General features: G+C 51.5%; 1 pseudogene; it reads right to left on the reverse strand.

The window, feature by feature from the left end:
- Positions 1–335: 335 nt before the first annotated feature.
- On the reverse strand, positions 336–5,939 carry LOC148163979 (acrosin-like; annotated as a pseudogene).
- Between the last annotated feature and the right edge of the window lie 11,317 nt (positions 5,940–17,256).

The raw sequence follows: 17,256 nt of genomic DNA on the forward strand, positions 1-17,256 counted from the left end.
GTGAGATCCAGACCATACCTAGCCTGTCACCCCAGATCACCTTGTTCCAACTTCAAAAATCAAGATTTAGGAAACCACAATAGCCACTGACATACGAGCAATTCCACCTTGTTGGAGGGTGACAGAGGGAGGACAGATTTGCTGGGGGAGGGTTTGGATTGAGTCGGGGAGGGCAGGTAGGAAGAAGTCCAGAAAGCATCTCTTCATAGATATATATAAATATATTTTATATTTATATTTATATTTATATTTATATTTATATTTATATTTATTTATTTCATCTTTGTTTTCTTGGGAGTAAAGGGCTCACTGGGTCTGTTGGAAGTGAGGTCAGATCAGGAGGCGGTGGTCAGTTCTGGGAGATCTGTGGTCTCCATTTCATAATACCCCTTTGCATTAGAAAAGGTCTTCCCCTTCAAGATCTCTGTAAGTTGCTGTAGTCGCTTGGCAAAAGAAAGTACTTGGGGAGCTTTAGTGAAAGGTGGGGGAGCAGGTGGGGGTGGGGGTGGGGTTGGGGCCGGGGGTTGGGGTTGAGGTCGAGGTCGAGATGCAGGGGGGCTGGGAGGAGGTCGAGGAGGGCATTGGAAGTACCAAGGAGGGCGAGCAGAAGGGCGGGCAGAGGGTTGTCTAGCCGGGATTGCTTGAGAAGTCGGATGGGGAGGGGTGGGCAGTTGAGCCATGTGCAAGGCATTAGAACCGATCTTGGAAGCAATCCAGTTCAGGTAGGGCCAGGTGGCCGTGTAGACTCCAGGGCGCTTAGCTCGGGCACAGCCTACCCCCCAGCTTTTGACTCCCACGACCACATAGGTGTTTGACACGTTGTCTCTGCACATGAGAGGCCCGCCGCTGTCCCCCTGCCCAGAAGGACACAGAAGGCACTCTCTGAGCCACTTTTCCCCTGCCCAGAAGGGCCATAGGCTCTGGAAGGACAGTTTCTTCAGTCCCATGGCTTCTTGCTGCCATGAACACAAGTGGTGGTGGTAAACTTTGAGTTGGTATCAACAGCTTCAGGTGGATGTGAGAAGGGGATGGATTGTCACAGGTCTCCTTGCAGTGAGGAGGGAAGATCAGCGACCCATGTGTCCACATATGAGGCTTTATGCATGCATGGGCATGTGTGTACAAGTGGATTGGAAGGTTTTGTATTCTGGTGAGGAGAGGTAAGCCTTCTCTTCCAGGGTGGTGTTCGGGTGGTATGATCTCTGTGTCACGGTGGGATAAAGCTCTGTGTGGTGACTGGTTCTTTGTTGGGGCCACAGGTGTCACCTCCCATCCTCACTGCTACGGGATGGGACCAGGGAAAGGGTCACTGAAGCAGGGCCCTGGAGGGAGTGGAGTTCAGGGATTCACAAAAGAGGTGTTGACAGGGAAAGGGGCGCCCGAAGGGAAGTTACCTGGCAGGTGTCGATCTTGCCTTCAGGGTACCCTGCACACACATTGGTTGAATGAATACACCCATTGTACCACTGGCTGGAGTTACATAAGTCGAGGTCGATGAGGTTCACACGGGCCTCCTGCAGTGTAGGTGCGATCCTGTAGGCTACAGCCAGGCGGCTCGGTGGTCAGCGATCACAGAAGACATGTTTTGGGAAAGCCCTGCCCCCTCCCTCCACAGAAACCCCATCATCCTGAAATGCTCTACTTCAACCTAAAATCCATGAAGGACAATGCCCCTGGCCTCTCCTCAGACACATGTGAAGGATGTGGGGTGGTGGACGCATATGCAGGTGAAGAGGAGGGGCAGTGCATGGAGGATGAGCAGATGTGGCTGCAGGAATGTGTGTTGATGCCAGATGATTATTCACAGCTACAGCCAGGATGTGTCACCTCATTTACACCCCACAGTGACCCCCTGTGTTAAGCGCTGTGACTCACCTTGCCTCCAATCAAGAGCTTGGAGCACCACTTGCCCAGACATCCTAGTAGGGATGCGGTGTGGCTTGCATTCGGACCAAGGTTTTCCTCTCTACACTCAAATCCAGGACACACATTTCATTTCCCCACAGTACGGCTCTAAGTCACCGTCATTGCTTTTTATCCCCCGTTAAACCCCTCAGCTCAGTTCTGGACAGGATCTGCTGGAGCTGGGCAGATGAGTCCCTCCCCGCATGCCTCCCATCCGTTTTGAAGTTACAGAGAAGGAGGAGCTGCAGGATGGCCTCCACACACACAGATCTGTCAGGGGCATGGGTGGTTGGAATAACCGGAAGGCAGGTCAGAACATCCTGTACAGCCCCAGAGGCTCCATCATGACCTTTGGGTTAAGAAAGGCCCAGCCCAGGTGATGATTCCATCAGCCAACCTCACACCTGGCTATAGGGGCAGCTATCCCCTCTTCATCAAGTGGCCTCCCCCCACCACGGCCGCACCCACAGCCCAGCCACAGCCTGGTGGGTGGGTCTGAAATCGCCCGCATCCGGGTGGAGAGGTGGCGGATCACACTTGGAACATGGCAGTGGAGGCCAAGTGGGAAGACAGAACCAAGTGGAGCAAAGTGGATGGAGCTAGGCACACAGCGTTCAGACTGTGTGTTTGTGTGGCTTGGACTGCATCTCCAGGCCCTTCAGGTCAACTTTGCATACCACCCAAGCAGGGTTAGTTTTGTACTTGCACTGTCCCCAAGGCAGGGGTGACATGGAAATGACCACCACAACAGGCCTGGTCGCTTATGGTGACCTTTTAGATCTATGGAAGAGCCAGATGACCTGGAAGAGAACAGGGTTTTCTCAATCCCAACACCTTGGCTTTAAATGCTAAAAAGTCCACAAGAACCTGAAATTCAGTGGAAAAGGAGGATTACCCCACAAGCATATGGGCTCAAGGAGGAGGTAGAAAAAGGAAGGTCTGCAGGAATGTCACAGAAATTTGGAGGCTGGGGATTTCTTTAAGACTTGGCCTTACCAGTGGGGGATGGATTCACCAGAAGATGGTAGAAATCCCACTAAGTTGAGGAGGATTCTAGAACAAAAGAGGCCTTGTGTGATGTCCAGGGTGTAGCTGGGAGCCTATAATCCTTTTGAGAGATAGGACAGCAAAGGTGGTGGTAGGGGTGGGAGTGTAGATGGGAACCCCGAGATCAGCCCCCCCCAGGGACTCCGAGAACCATGGGACACTGCACACATGTTTGGGTGGGTGGGCAGAGCAGGGTAGGCCGGGGGTGGGACAAGAAGAATGCTCTAGAGGCCTCAGCAGAGCTATGGACATCAATAGCCAGACAGAAGTGGATACCCCAGGTCAGGGAGGGAAGGGCCAGCAGAGGCCAGTGAAAACAGGGGTGCCTGGGACGAGAAGCAACCCAATCAGAGAAGGGTGCAGACTTGAGAGAGGGAAGAAGAGTTACAGGAAGCATATTGATACTACCAGTGTTTTGTCACCAGAAAAGCCTGAGTTTGGAACGCCAAATGACGGAAGTGCCTTGAATTAGGAGCCCTCAGTTTTCCATTATCAAGGGACAGAAGAGCTTTCAGTCTCTCTTCTCATCCCCAATGTGACTGGGTACAAAGTCCATATGGTCACCTGTGCAAAGCTGAAAGGCCTAACCTACTCGTCAAACCCTTGCTGCCCACTGCTGGCCTGCCAAGGACCCCGTCCCCTCTCTCCAGAGAAAACGAAGTCACTCAGATGGGGAGGGTGGATTCTCGCATTGTGACCACTTCATAGGTGGGGAGCAGAGGTTCACTGAGGTCTAGAGGACTGGGCTCTGGGGTCTCAGAGCTCAGAGACCACGTGACATGGCCCTTCCACTCACAGATGGGGAAACGGATGTCCAGAGAGGAGAGGAGTTGGCCCGCAACCACAAAACCCCATCTCGAGCTCTTCTCCAAGTGCCGTTTCAGGGAACAATCCCCCATTTCCAGAAGGTAGCAACTAGGGTTCCAGGCCCCAGATAGAGCCACAGCCCATACCCCATTCGAAAAATGCCCAGGTTCTCCTGGGCCTGCATGCACCCTTCCAGCCGGCGACCACACGAGCCATCAGTGGTGAGGTTGTGGACAGGGGACTCGACTCAGCTGCCAGTTTCTCCCGCTCTAAAAGGGGACAGTGTCCCGCATTCTGGTGGACATCACCACTAGGCACCGCATATGGCCCCTGCACTGCAGAGACCACTGAGGAAATGACCTGCCGTGTCCCTACCCCTGTGAGAGCCCCTCCCATATTCACCTTTCTCTTTCAAGAATCCCCAGCCAACCACCCAGCAGGCCTGGGGAATTCCAGGTGGGCCCGCCCTAAATTGGGGCAGGCAGCCCGTTCCGATGAATTGCCCATAGGGAACGGGAGGGGTGATCTTCATGAGAGCGAGATCATGGTGCTCTAAACTGGGATGTATTTCTCATGAATGATGATTTTCTCGACATATCTCTCCTGTTGAGGCGGCTTCCCTGGCTTATCGTTCCCAAACATAATTTCCCTTGCTCCAAAAATCAGTCTCCAGTCATACTTTTCTGTGGGCACAGAGGCAAGCCAGGTCATCCTCAGAAAGGACGGCCTCAAGAGAAACCTCTGGTGACCATGATCCTCAGAGCCCTCCCTCAGCAATGGCCTGGGCCCACCCACTCACGTTCTGGTTGCCACAAGGCCCAGAGCCCCGGGGAGACTGCGCAAGGAGAGCCCTGGAGAATGTCCCTTTCTGGGAAGAGCCTTTCTGAAGACCTCCCTCCACGTGCTCCCACACGTACTTTTTGGAGAGGAAGCAGTGGGCATCAGTAAGCAGCCAATGGGAGTTCAGCAAGGTGCCTCCGCACGCATGGTACCGTCGGTTATTATGGGACATGAATACCTGGAGGCTGACCATCCAGGGCCAGGCCCCGATTGTTGCATCCTGCCCTCCAACGATACGGCCAGTTCCCGGTGGGTTCTGCCTGAACCGTAACCCACAGGGGGCACTGGGGATAGACCAGGGGCACAGTTCAAACCAAGAAGAGGCACAGCCTGTCCTTGCACCTGCACGATGGGGGAATCAGGGCTAGAGGGCTGGGCAAAGTGTGGCAAGCGGGAGTGTGGAGGGTCCGAGGGGGAGCTGCTGAGGAGAGGCGCTGTCAGGGCGGTAGGGAAGCCGGAAGCTGCAGGCTTCGGAACTGGTTTTGAGGAGTATGAGTTCTGGGGTCTCCGGGTGTAGCCCGAAGGCGAGGAAAGAAGGTGCCATAGGAAGCAGGACCGATGATAAGGGCCCTAGAAATATGGGAGATCCTGAGGCAGAGGGGGAGGCTAGAGGTGGAGAGAGAGAGGTGGAATGGCTTGAGGTCTTTAGAGCCAATTCTGGGCGGGAGACTCAGAGAACAGCCACAGGGGTCTTGGGGCAGCTGCAGTGTGGGGTTGGATGGTGGCAGGAGGAGGGAGAGTAGCCAAGGCAGGTCCAGTGATGCCAGGTGTGGGGAGCAGCGGGCGTCCAGGGGTGGAAGTTTTGGGAACTGGGGAGAGGCCACAAGAGTTTGGGGATACCTTGGGGGCTGTCAGAGTCTAAGGTGGAGTTGTGACCCTAGAAGAATGCCATGACAATACCCTGGGGTCTTTGGGGTCAGCCACAGGTGGGGCACCTCAGTATCTGTGGGAAGAAAGAGGTTTCTAAAAATTGGGACTTGATGTGCAAGAGGCAGTGAGGTCAGTCTCTAGGTGAGGGAAGGACCCCAGCGTCTGTGCTACGGGAGGCATAGGAGCGCAGGGATCAGCCCTGGGGTCTCTCAGCTGATGAAGCTGGGAGCAAGGATGGTCTGAGTTGGGGATGTGGGTCACACCCGTGAGACCCAGGGCACTACTAAGGCCCAAGCTTGGCCTCCTTCCTAGCCCTGGACAGAGAGAGTCTGGGTGGGGTTTACTATTCAGAAGACATTCTTTCCATCCCCCGAAGGTGTCCCTCACACTTACTCACAGGTGGCGTTATCTTTGGCAACCACAGACACTGCCAAGGCCAGCAGAATGGCAGTTGTCAGCATATTTATCATACTCCTGCCCCAGCCTGGCCTGGAAGCCCAGTGACCTCACAAAGCTCTGTGGCCTCCTGACCAATCAGCATGGCTACATCCGCCCTCCCCCCGCAAAAGTCAGGCCCAGCAGGAGCCCTTATCTTAACAGGTTCAGGCTGAAACAAGATCCCAGTTTTCTGAACAGGCTCCTCTGTACCCCTCGGGGGATGGGGGCTCATGTGCAGCCCCCTCCCTCTGTCTCAAGTCCAGGATCTTCATTCCCAGTTACCCTTCGAAGATTCCGTATCATCTGAGGATCCAGTTTTGTGCAGTGTCAGAGTCTGCCCCTCATGCAAGCTGCAACCACAGTTCCTGTTCCAAATCATGGGTTGAGGGGCACTTCTGTCCCTCTGTGTCAGGATGATGCAGCATGTCAATGGTCACAGGGTGTCGGGCTCACCAGATTAATCGATCCTTAACCCTGTGTAGGGCCAATTGTCTTTCCCTCTTCCAAGTACATACTATCAGCACACTTTTCAAAGAGCCACTTTGATTTCTCTAATTTAGGACTACAAAGCCCACCTTTCTATTCACTGCTGAGTATCACAGGGTCTGGGGTTTCCTACCTTAGTGTCTCCAGGTCTCCTCTCCGGGACCTACATGCAAGAAGATGTGTCTGCTACACCTGAGGGTCAGGAATTCTCACCACAATCATCTGAATATCCTGAGGTTTCATTTTTTCTGATTGTCAGGAGACGGCATCTCACCAACGGGAGGATGACAAATGCTCACCTCACATACCTGCATGTGAAGAAGTTTCACCTTCCTGTAGGAGTGTGAGGAGGTCACACCTCCACCTGAATGAAGGGCAGTGTTCCCTCCTCTCCCTGAGTGTAAGTTCTCCACCAGACAATCTGAGCATCAACAGGTTGTCCCTTGCCTGCCTGCGTGTCAGGACAACTCAAAGCTTCTTCCTGAGTGTTATGAGTTTTCAGGTTGTCAAATGAGCTTTATTCTCCTACTAACTTTCTAACTGAATGTCACACTTTCTCAGCTCACATAACTTTCAGGAGGTCACATGCCCTTCAACTGAATATCCAGTAGGTCTTATATATCTTTACTGGAGTATCAGGAGCCATCATCTCCTAACCCTAACCCTAACCCTAACCCTAACCCTAACCCTAACCCTGCCCCTGGGGCCCCCTCCCCAGCCTACAGCGTGCTCTCACCCAGCCGGGAACGCCATGGGTGAACTCTCTGGGAGCGGGCCAACCTCTGCTTTCCGAGGCAGCTCCGGTCCTCCCGCAGAGGTAGCTCTACCCCCATGCGGTGATTGGTCGGGGAGGGAGGTATCCCAAGCCCATTGGATGCCGCGCCTTCCTCTACCGGCCAACCCGCCCTCAGGCCTGCGGCTCCCCGTGACCGCAGGTGGTCCAGGAGGCCCCTCCTCAAGCCAGCACCTGGCTTAGTGGCGCAGGCATGGGCGGGGGTTATGGGCAGGGTCCGCCCCAGGCACACACCCGGCCCATTCCGCAATTGCCTCTGGCTTCAGACCACCCCCAGAGCCCTGCCCCTTCCCTTCCTGCACCGACCCTGCCTGCAGAGATTTTCCTGGCCCCCCGCAAGGTCAGCCACACTCGGATCTTCCGAGGCTTTGGGCTTTAGGAAATGCAATGGTTTCACGCATTTCCAAGGCAGTTTTAAACCCAAAAAGTAATTCTCTAAGCGGGAAGAGCTTCGCTTTCTGGTCTCACCCATGGAGTGGAGAGTGCTTCTTGGACCTTCAAAGCATCCTTGTAGGATGAGCCCGTTGATGCTGGAATATGTATACATATGCTTGGTTCTGCAGGGAAGTTCCAGGATGAAGAACAGCCGCCCTTCTGTGCTATTGCACTTGTGAACCAGGAACATTTATTTTTCACTTAAAAAGAAAACGTATTGTTATTGTCAACACTAAATGAGCAAACCCTTTTAAACAGCTGAGAGAGAAAGGAAGAGAGTTTTATTCAAACCCACCACAGGACAGCTGCCTGGGAGACACAATCTTCAGAAAGAAGGGAGTGCTCCGGGGAAGGAACATCTGGGGCAGGTTTATATATTTGTTCTGTGTTGTTTTACATACAGAGTTACACATCGTCATGAGGGAGAACGTTCCAGAAATGTACAGACTTCTTCCTATGTTTTCCGTTTGTGCAAGTCGGTATGACTTTAATCTTATGGGAGCCAGAGAGGTTCTTTCGTTTTTCTTATCTTTATGTTTGCAATGGCATTTTTGGGTTATCTTTTTCTTCTCAAACCAGATACAATATGTGCTTGGGACAGAAATAGGACCCACGCTCTGAGGTTTTGCCCATTCGGAGCTTGGTAAAATGTTAAAGGGTAGCTTCTCTGGGAGCCCAGGATCCGGGCCCATGGATGGTAAAAGATAAAAATTTCCATTATCATTAGAATTACTACTCAAGGGAGGAACTTGAGACAAAAGTACCTTTAACGATAGTACCAAGAAATCAAAATGATGCCTACAGAAGTTTACCTGTTCCATGGTCCACACAGGTAACAGAGGGGTTCAGAGACGCTGGGCTCCTCCCCTTCTCCTGCCCAAATCTCTGAAGCACACAGATAACTTAAAGTCAGAATTTTAGAACTACTAGACATCTTAGAGATGTCTGGCACCATTCCCTTAGACTACAGAATAAAACAGAGTAGCTCATTTTCACAGCACTAATGGAAACATGAAGTGCTCCTAAAGCTTGGATACACTGTCTCAGTTCTTTCCTTGCTGATTTTGACTATGTAAGTCCTAGTCATACCATATAAACACTACGATGGTTGGGAAGGAAATAATCGTAACTAAGGGACTATTTCAGCTGTGTTTATAAGCATGGTCTCACTTTGTAGAAGAGGCTGAGCTGAGTGTTTTTAAATACTATTTCAGACCTGTCTTACGGTACACTCTGATCATACCAGAGCCTGAACCAATTAAAAAAAGATAGTTCTTTCAGTAACTGTAATATTAGAAAAATATTATGTCTCTATTCCTAGAGATCTTGGAGTATCTCACTCAAAGATCCTTCAATTACGATGGGCAGAGGTTAAAAGGCCAACTGAATTCATTCCAGTTGGCCACACAACAAAAAAATCCTGATCCTTGATATGTTTCCAGATAGAGAAGACCAGAGATAAGAGGGAAATAGCAGGGCACCTGGGTGGCTCAGTTGGTTAAGCGACTGCCCTCGGCTCAGGTCATGATCCTAGAGTCCCAGGATCGAGTCCCAAATCAGGCTCCCTGCTCGGCGGGGAGTCTGTTTCTCCCTCTGACCCTCCCCCCTCTCGTGCTCTCTCATTCTCTCTCTCTGTCTCAAATAAATAAATAAAATCTTAAAAAAAAAAAAGAGGGAAATAGTACCGTGTATGGAATAACAAGGGATTTGGATTCAGTTTGGAGATCCCACTTAGGTCTCTGACACTCAAATCCTCTGTGACTCGTATCGTTTCTGAGCCCGTCTAACCATCTAGAAAATGTGACTAATAATACCTACCTCATAGTTTAGAAGTTTAAGAGGAAGAATTCCACAAAGAGCCAGTGTGATGGCGCTCAATGGCAGGTGCTCAGGAAGCCATAATTACTATTTGGATCTATTTCTTTTCCAGAAAAAAGAACACGTGTTGAAACCATATTTCTAATAGATGACTCACAAGGTGATTTTCAAACCTTAAGGAAGGTCAAGAAGCTGCTATTGTGTCATCTTTCACTCAGAAATCATGTTGTTGGACTGGTGAGGACAATACAATAGCACCATCGTCACTAGGAGTGTGGAGCTTCCCATTTCCACATGGCCATGTTGTCCCCCTTAGCTCAGGGCCACCAGAAAGGGCAGCTTGGGTGGGAGACACCATCATCACTAGGAGTGTGGACTTCCCATTTCCACATGGCCATGTTGTCCCCCTTAGCTCAGGGCCGCCAGAAAGGGCAGCCGGGGGCGACCACATACCAAGGCTGCCAGGTGTGGCTGAGGCAGGCAGAACTCGGAATTAGGCCTCAACTCCCATCTACCTTATTTGTGCTCTTCATGGATAGAATGCCATTGTCTGTGAGCTCTGATGTAGGAAAGATCGAGAATTTCCATTGTGAGTCCCTCTCTGACCCTTAGGATATGTAGCAAAGTTACATTTAAGTTTTAAACATTGAGGGACTTCCTGGTTTTCTTTTCATTATGACTATGGCTCAATTCCCCTGTGGTCGAAGAATATAATCTAGTTAATTTCAGGCTTTTAAAATGTGTAGACTTCATTCATGGCCCAACGTATCGTCTATTTGGGTAAATATTCTAGGACCACTTGAAAATAATGTATTCTGCACTTACTATGTAATGTTCCATATATGTCAATTAGGTCACATTTCTCACCAATGTTTTGTCTGTTTTTCTATCAGATATTGAGAAAGGTATATTAAAATCTTCAAATAATGCTACTCTAGTCAACATTACATTGGAGAATCTCCCAAGTGTTATAAGCCAAGAGAAACAAAAAGAATACCAATTGAGGAGATAATTGTAACTATTCACAGATAATATGATGGTGTACATAGAAAATCCAAAGTAGTCTATAAATACACTATTAGAATTAAAAATGGAAAACTTGTAAATCTTAGAACCAAGGAAGCAATATAGAAAGCAGCCAGGGGGAAGAGATTTCTTACGTACGGAGGGAGGAACATCAGAATAATGTCAGAATAACACCAGGGAACTGGCAAGCCAGAAAGGGCTGGAAAGACAAGTACATGGTACTAAATGAGAACATGCAGCCAAGGACACATAGCCAGGGAAATGTTGCAAAAGAAAACCAAACTTTGGGCATCACAATGCCTGACTTCAATCTATATTACAAATCTGTGACAGGATGGTATTGGCACAAAAACACATAGATCAATGGAACAGAATAGAGACCCCAGAAATGGACCCTCAACTCTATGGTCAACCAATCTTTAACAGATCAGGAATGAATGTCCAATGGAAAAAAGACAGTCTCTCCAATAAATGGTGCTGGGAAAATTGGACAGCCACATGCAGAAGATTAAAACTTGACCATTCTTTTACATCATTCACAGAGATAAACTCAAAATGGATGAAAGATCTCAAAGTGAAACAGGAGTCCATCAAAATCCTAGAGGAGAACAGAGGCAGTAACCTCATCGACATCAACCACAGCAACTTCTTTCAAGACATGTCTATAAAGGCAAGCGAAACAGAAGCAAAAATGAACTTTTGGGACTTCATCAAGATAAAAAGCTTCTGCACAGCAAACAAAACAGTCAACAAAACTAAGAGGCGACCCATGGAATGGGAGAAGATATTTGCAAATGACATTACAGTTGAAGTGCTGGTATCCAAGATCTATAAAGAACTTCTCAAGCTCAACACCCCAACAACAACAACAAAATAATAATAATAATCCAATCAAGAAATGGGCAGAAGATATGAACAGACATTTCTCCAAAAAAGACATAAAAATGACTAACGTTTACCATCACTAGCCATCATGGAAATTCAAATAAAAACCACAATGAGATACCACCTCACACCAGTCAGAATGGCTAAAATTAACAAGTCGGGAAATGACAAATGTTGTGAGGATGTGGAGAAAGAGGAACCCTCCTTACACTGTTGGGGGGAATGCAAGCAGGTACAGTCACTCTGGAAAACGGTATGGAGGTTCCTCAAGATGTTAAAAATAGAACTACCCTACTAACTAAAAATTGCACTACTGGGTATTTACCCCAAAGATACAGACGTAGTGAAAAGAAGGGGCACCTGAACCCCAATGTTCATAGCAGCAATGTCCGCAATAGCCAAACTGTGGAAGGAACTGAGATGCCCTTCAACAGATGAATGGATAAAGATGTGGTCCATATATACAATGGCATATTCCTCAGCCATCAGAAAGGATACATACCTACAATTTGCACTGACGTGATTGAACTGGAGGGGATTATGCTAAGTGAAATAAGTCAAGCAGAGAAAGACAGCTATCATATGGTTTCACTCATATATGGAACATAAGGAATAAGCGTGGAGGACCACAGCGGAAGGGAAGGAAAACTGAATGGGAAGAAATCAGAGAGGGAGACAAACCACGAGAGACTCTGGACTCTGGGAACCTAACTGAGAGTTACAGAAAGGAGGGGCGTGGGGAGATGGGGTATCTGGGGGTGATGGGTATTAAGGAGAGCACATGTTGTGATGAGCACTGGGTTATATGCAAATAATGAGTCATTGAACACTACATCAAAATCCAAAGATGTACTATATGTTGGCTAACTGAACGTAAATAAATAAATAAATAAATATGCTTTCTACATGAAAAACAAATAATAATGAGTACAGAATTTCAGATTTGCAAATGAAATGTTCTCAAGATATGTATCACAGCAGTGTAAATAGACTTCACACTACCGGACTTTATACTGAAAATGTTTAAAATGGCAAAATCAATGTTATGATTTTTTACAATTTTTTTCCTTTTTTTATTATGTTATGTTAATCACCATACATTACATCATTTTTCCCTTCCTACTCTCTTCTTCTTTTTTCTTAACATATAATATATTATATGTTTCAGAGGTACAGGTCTGTGATTCAACAGTCTTACACAGTGCACAGCGCTCACCATAGCACATAACCTCCCCAATGTCTATCACGCAGCCACCCCATCCCTCCCAACCCACCCCCACTCCAGCAACCCTCAGTTGGTTTTCTGAGATTAAGAATTCCTCCTATCAGTGAGATCTTATGATAGATTTTTTACCATTAAAAGTACATTCTGCATGATTTCATTTTTATAAAGATTTTATTAATTTATTTTAGAGAGAGAGCGTGGCACGAGAGTGGTAGTAGACACAGGAGGTGGAAGAGAGAATCGTGAGCCCGCGCTGCCCTGAACACAGACCCTACGTGGGGCTCGATCCCACACCATGAGATCACATCCTGAGCCAAAATCAAGAGTTGGCGGCTTAACGGCCTGAGCCACCATCCATCTCCTTGGGCATTAGTACTGGTGCATTCCCTGCTCTCTCCACCACCGCTGTGATGAACACTCCTCAAAACACATCTGTGAAAAACCGGCCAGAGTTTCCGGGGGGGAGTCTGAGGCCAAGCACTGCCAGGTGATGGGTGCACCTGCGGCCTGGGATGGGTGCTGCTCACTGTTTTCCCAGACTGGGGTGCCCAACACCCTTCTTTCCAGGGACCTGCAGGGGACCCCCATCTCCTCAGGTACCTGAGGAAACCCGGCCCAGGAATTCACCTTCTCTAGCAGAGGACAGATGGGACTTCTTTCTCTGGCCAGGAATATAAACCCTGATACCGGGAAAGGAGAGCTCTCCTGGACTCCTCGCCCGGCCAGGCAGCTGTGGCCATAATGTACATGATGGAGTCAGAGCGGCTGGGACTTGGAGGGAATGAGTGCCTTAAACCAGCCTTGTGCGGGGCATGCGGGAGCAACAGCCCCTGCGTCTTGGGAAGCAGTGATGTGTGCAAAAGGAAGGAGGCTGGGGTGGAGCCTTCCAAGCCACACCACAGTCTCTCCCTTGGTTCTGAAACCAGCAGGAAGGGAGCTCCAAGGGCAGAGACCAGACTCCAGGAGGATTCCTATCCAGGGAAAGGGCGCCCTCTGGAGGGCACTGAAGCAGCCAGCCCCACCAACCCACAGGCCATTTGCACAGGATCACCTCCTGCACTTCCTCAAAACGTTGTCCGTCTTCATGTGTGGACAGTGACTGGCCCACTCAGGTGCACTTCCAGTGGAGGACTAGAAACTTTTCAGGGCTTGCTCATGGGTCAGAGGACCACTGTCCAAAGAAGCAGAGGATATCCCTCTTCCTCCGGAGCTGGGGAAGGCAGCCACCATCCTGGGGCGGGACCGGGTCTAGGAGTGTGTTCTTTCTGAAGCCCCAACCCTCAGTGGGCATTGCTATGCCTGAGAAAGGCCCCCTCAGCCCCAGAGTCAGGAGCAGTGAGGAGCTGTCTCCAACCCTGGCCCAGTATCACGACCCAAAACCATCCTGTCCTTGGGAGGACAGGTCCCCTGCAGGAGCCAGGGAGGGGACTGGCCCCTCTCCCCTCCCCAGGTCCAGGACTCCCAGGACCTGCAAGAGATCTTCATCTGAGGAGGAGTCATGGAGAGCAAGTGTGTCTCATCAGCCCAGCAAATGAAAGAACCAAACTCCAACACTCAGGTTCTAACGGAAGCAGAATTTCAATGTACTGTTTGGGGGCAGCCTCCTCCCCTCTTACGTAGCCTTAGGGGACCCCAAGGAAAGTCTTCTTTGTTCTCCTTCCCTCAGAGAGAGGGGCTGGTCCTGTGTCACGGGGTCCCCACCGTGTCCCAGTGCTGAGGAAGAGCCACACACAGGGGCCTGGTGTCAGGAGTGTGGCCGGCCACTGCTCCTGGGCTCCCAGCCAGGGGCCTGGCAGCTGCATGGAAGAGCTGAATTGCTTTTGGGGGAAGGAGTGCTCACTGCCGACACTGCTCACCATCCCCTCTGCACTCTGCAATCCAGGCTCTGTGCCCAGCTTATGTTGATCACCAGCACTCCACATGTTCCTGCCATGGGAGGGATCATTCAGCATCACCCCATTGCACAGAGGAGGAGAGCGAGGCGCAGAGAGGGGAGTGTTCAATGCCAAGTCCAGCTCCTAGCTCATCCTTGCATTGCCAAGTATGCACCAGCCTCCTGTGATACCAGGTACGGAACATGTGTAGAGGTCCGACCCCTGATGGCGTCCGTAGAAGTAGAAGCCAGAATACCCCGATGTGCAGATGGGGAGCCTGGGGAGGCCCTGAGAGGCACGGGGTCTGTCCAGGGTCATAGCCCTGGGCATGCGCAGGAGTCCGGTCTGAACACAGCTCTGTGCACTCACAGCAGGGACACTGGCTGCACCCAGGCCTCCCGGGGGCTGTGGGTGGGCTGTGAGGGTGTCACTGTATGGATGGGGCATGGGGGAGGGTGAGCATTGAGGATCCAGGGGAGGGGGGGCCCACAGGGGGCTCTTGTGTGAGGAGGAAGTTGGGTAAGGGGACCCCAGGCAGTGGTGACCTCACTTCCCTGACAACAGAGCCCAACAGAATGTGGAACCCCGGTAACCAGGCACCCACATTCCACAGACAGCCCCCTGCCCAGCTCATTTCGTTGGAGATCCTCAAACCAAGATGTTCGCATGTTGCCTTCCGAGGTCCGGAGGCTGCAGGCTGAAGATAGTGCGCCCTGCAGACGCTGTCCCCCGCTGGGGATTTCATGTCAGAGTTCCCCACCGCTTCTGGCCATTTGGCCGGAAGGACAGAAAGGTGACACCAGGAGGCCCAGAGCCGGCCACCCAGCCCCACTCACTCTGATGACCTGTGTAGCCCCAGGTGCCTTCCCTGTGTGTCTGTGTGTGAGTGTGTGCGTGTGTGTGTAAAGAGGGATCATGGGGGTGGGGCCACCCCGAGCAGGAGCAGGCTGATGAGGGGTCAGATACCCAGTGGGCAGGTCATGTTCAAGGTCAAGGCTGGCTGTGTGGGATGGGGTGTGCGGCCGCTGCCCCTTCTGCCCAAGGTTTATCCCGATAGCCCTGCAGGGATGAGTCACTGCATCCCGGGTGCAGGGCTGTGCACGCACAGGTGTGTGTCTGATCTGGGAGCAGCAGGGGGACTGTGCAGGAGGACAGTGCGGATGGCCGGGCAGGGCTGTGACGCCTCGGGGCCGGCTACCGGTCCCTGTCTTTGCAGAAGGCCACGGAGGACATGGAGAAGCAGCTGGCAGACGTACCCTCCTCCCTGACAGAGGGGTGGACCCCACAGGGATCTCGAGAAACAGGTGCTGGGGATTGCCGGGCAAGACCTCTGACACCACGCGGACAATTGTCCCCGGTGGTTGTCCATCGGACAGTGGTCCAGACCGGAGCCCACGGAGGCTGAGGCTGAGGGTGAGAAGGCTGGGGCTGGGTGTTTGTGGTGTGTGGGGATGGCTCGCTGCTGTGCCCACAGGGAGGAGCCCCCAGAGGCTGGTGTGGGGCCAGGAGCAACGACTGGGCACAGCGCACACAGCGGGTGGACTGCAGTTCGGGAGACGTCCCCGTAAGGGTTCCTTCCCGGCTGTGCTTCTCTGGGAGGCCCTGGGCTGGGCTCTGTCTCTGCAAAGGCCCACGGAGAGCAGGCACGGGGTAAGCTTTTCTCCTCTCACAGCTGCTCCACCACCTGAGGAGCTAGACCTGGATCTGGTGGGAGGACTGGTGCCTGCAGTGACTTCAGGAGGAGACCAGGAGCCGGCAGGTGACCCGGCACCTGCCCATGGAGAGCCTGGCACTGTCCAGGAAGAACTGGCACCTGCTCCTGCACCAGCCCCTGCCCCTGCCCCTGCTACAGTTCCTGCCACTCCCCCTTCCCCCACCCCAGCCCCTACCCCTGCCACGGACCCAGATCCTGACCTGGCTCCTGCCCCTTCCCTTACCCCTGCCTCTGCCCCTGCCCCAGGCCCTGCCCCTGCCTGTGCTCTTGTTCCTGCCCCTGCCCCTGTTCCTGCTCCTGCCCCTGCCAGAGCCACTGTCCCTGCCCCAGATCCTACCATTGCTCCTGCCCCTGTCCGTACTCCTGCCAGAGCCACTGCCCCTTCCCCTGCCGCTGCCAGTGGTCCCGTTCCTGCCCCTGACCCAGATTCTGTCCCTGCTCCTGCCCTGGATCCTGCACCTGTCACTGCTGCTGACCCTGTCCCTCCCCTTGCCCCTGCCCCTGCTCTTACCTCTGTCCCTGCCCCTGTCCCTGCCCCTATCCTGAGCCCTGCCCCTACTCCTGCTCCTGCAGGGCTCCCACAGCCACATCCAGAGCCCACAGCCCTGCAGGGAGAGCTCCTTGTACAATCACCCTTAGTTCCATCGCCGGAACCCGAGACCCCCCCGATTGTTTCAAACCCTCCCCTGTGTTCTTTCTCTCTGGTACATATTAACTGTTATTTTATCCTTCCATGTCCTATATACTGTTTATTATTTGTTTTAAATAAAATTGCTTATTTTCAATTGAACATGTCATGAGCATTAGGTGCATGCCCAACGCTGTGCCACCACACCCCAGAACATTGCTGCAGAATATCTCATTCCCCAAAGAGTCCCCGAACCAGAAGCCCTCCCTGCCCATTTCTCCTCCAGCCCAGACGCCGGCAACCCCTAACCTGCTTTCTCTCTCTGTTCCTTTACCTATTCCTGTTGTTTCTGTAAGTGGAATCACAATAGGGGCCTTTGTGTCTGCCCCCCTATTTTCAAAGGGGACTCATTTTCTTCTGTGTTTATTTGTCATAAAATTTTCCTTATTTGATATTGAAACCCCG

The sequence above is a fragment of the Eumetopias jubatus genome, unplaced genomic scaffold, assembly GCF_037043125.1.
Source record: "Eumetopias jubatus isolate StellerSeaLion01/CBP00866 unplaced genomic scaffold, mEumJub1_p1.0 scaffold_7, whole genome shotgun sequence".
In the NCBI taxonomy this organism is placed as follows: Eukaryota; Metazoa; Chordata; class Mammalia; order Carnivora; family Otariidae; genus Eumetopias; species Eumetopias jubatus.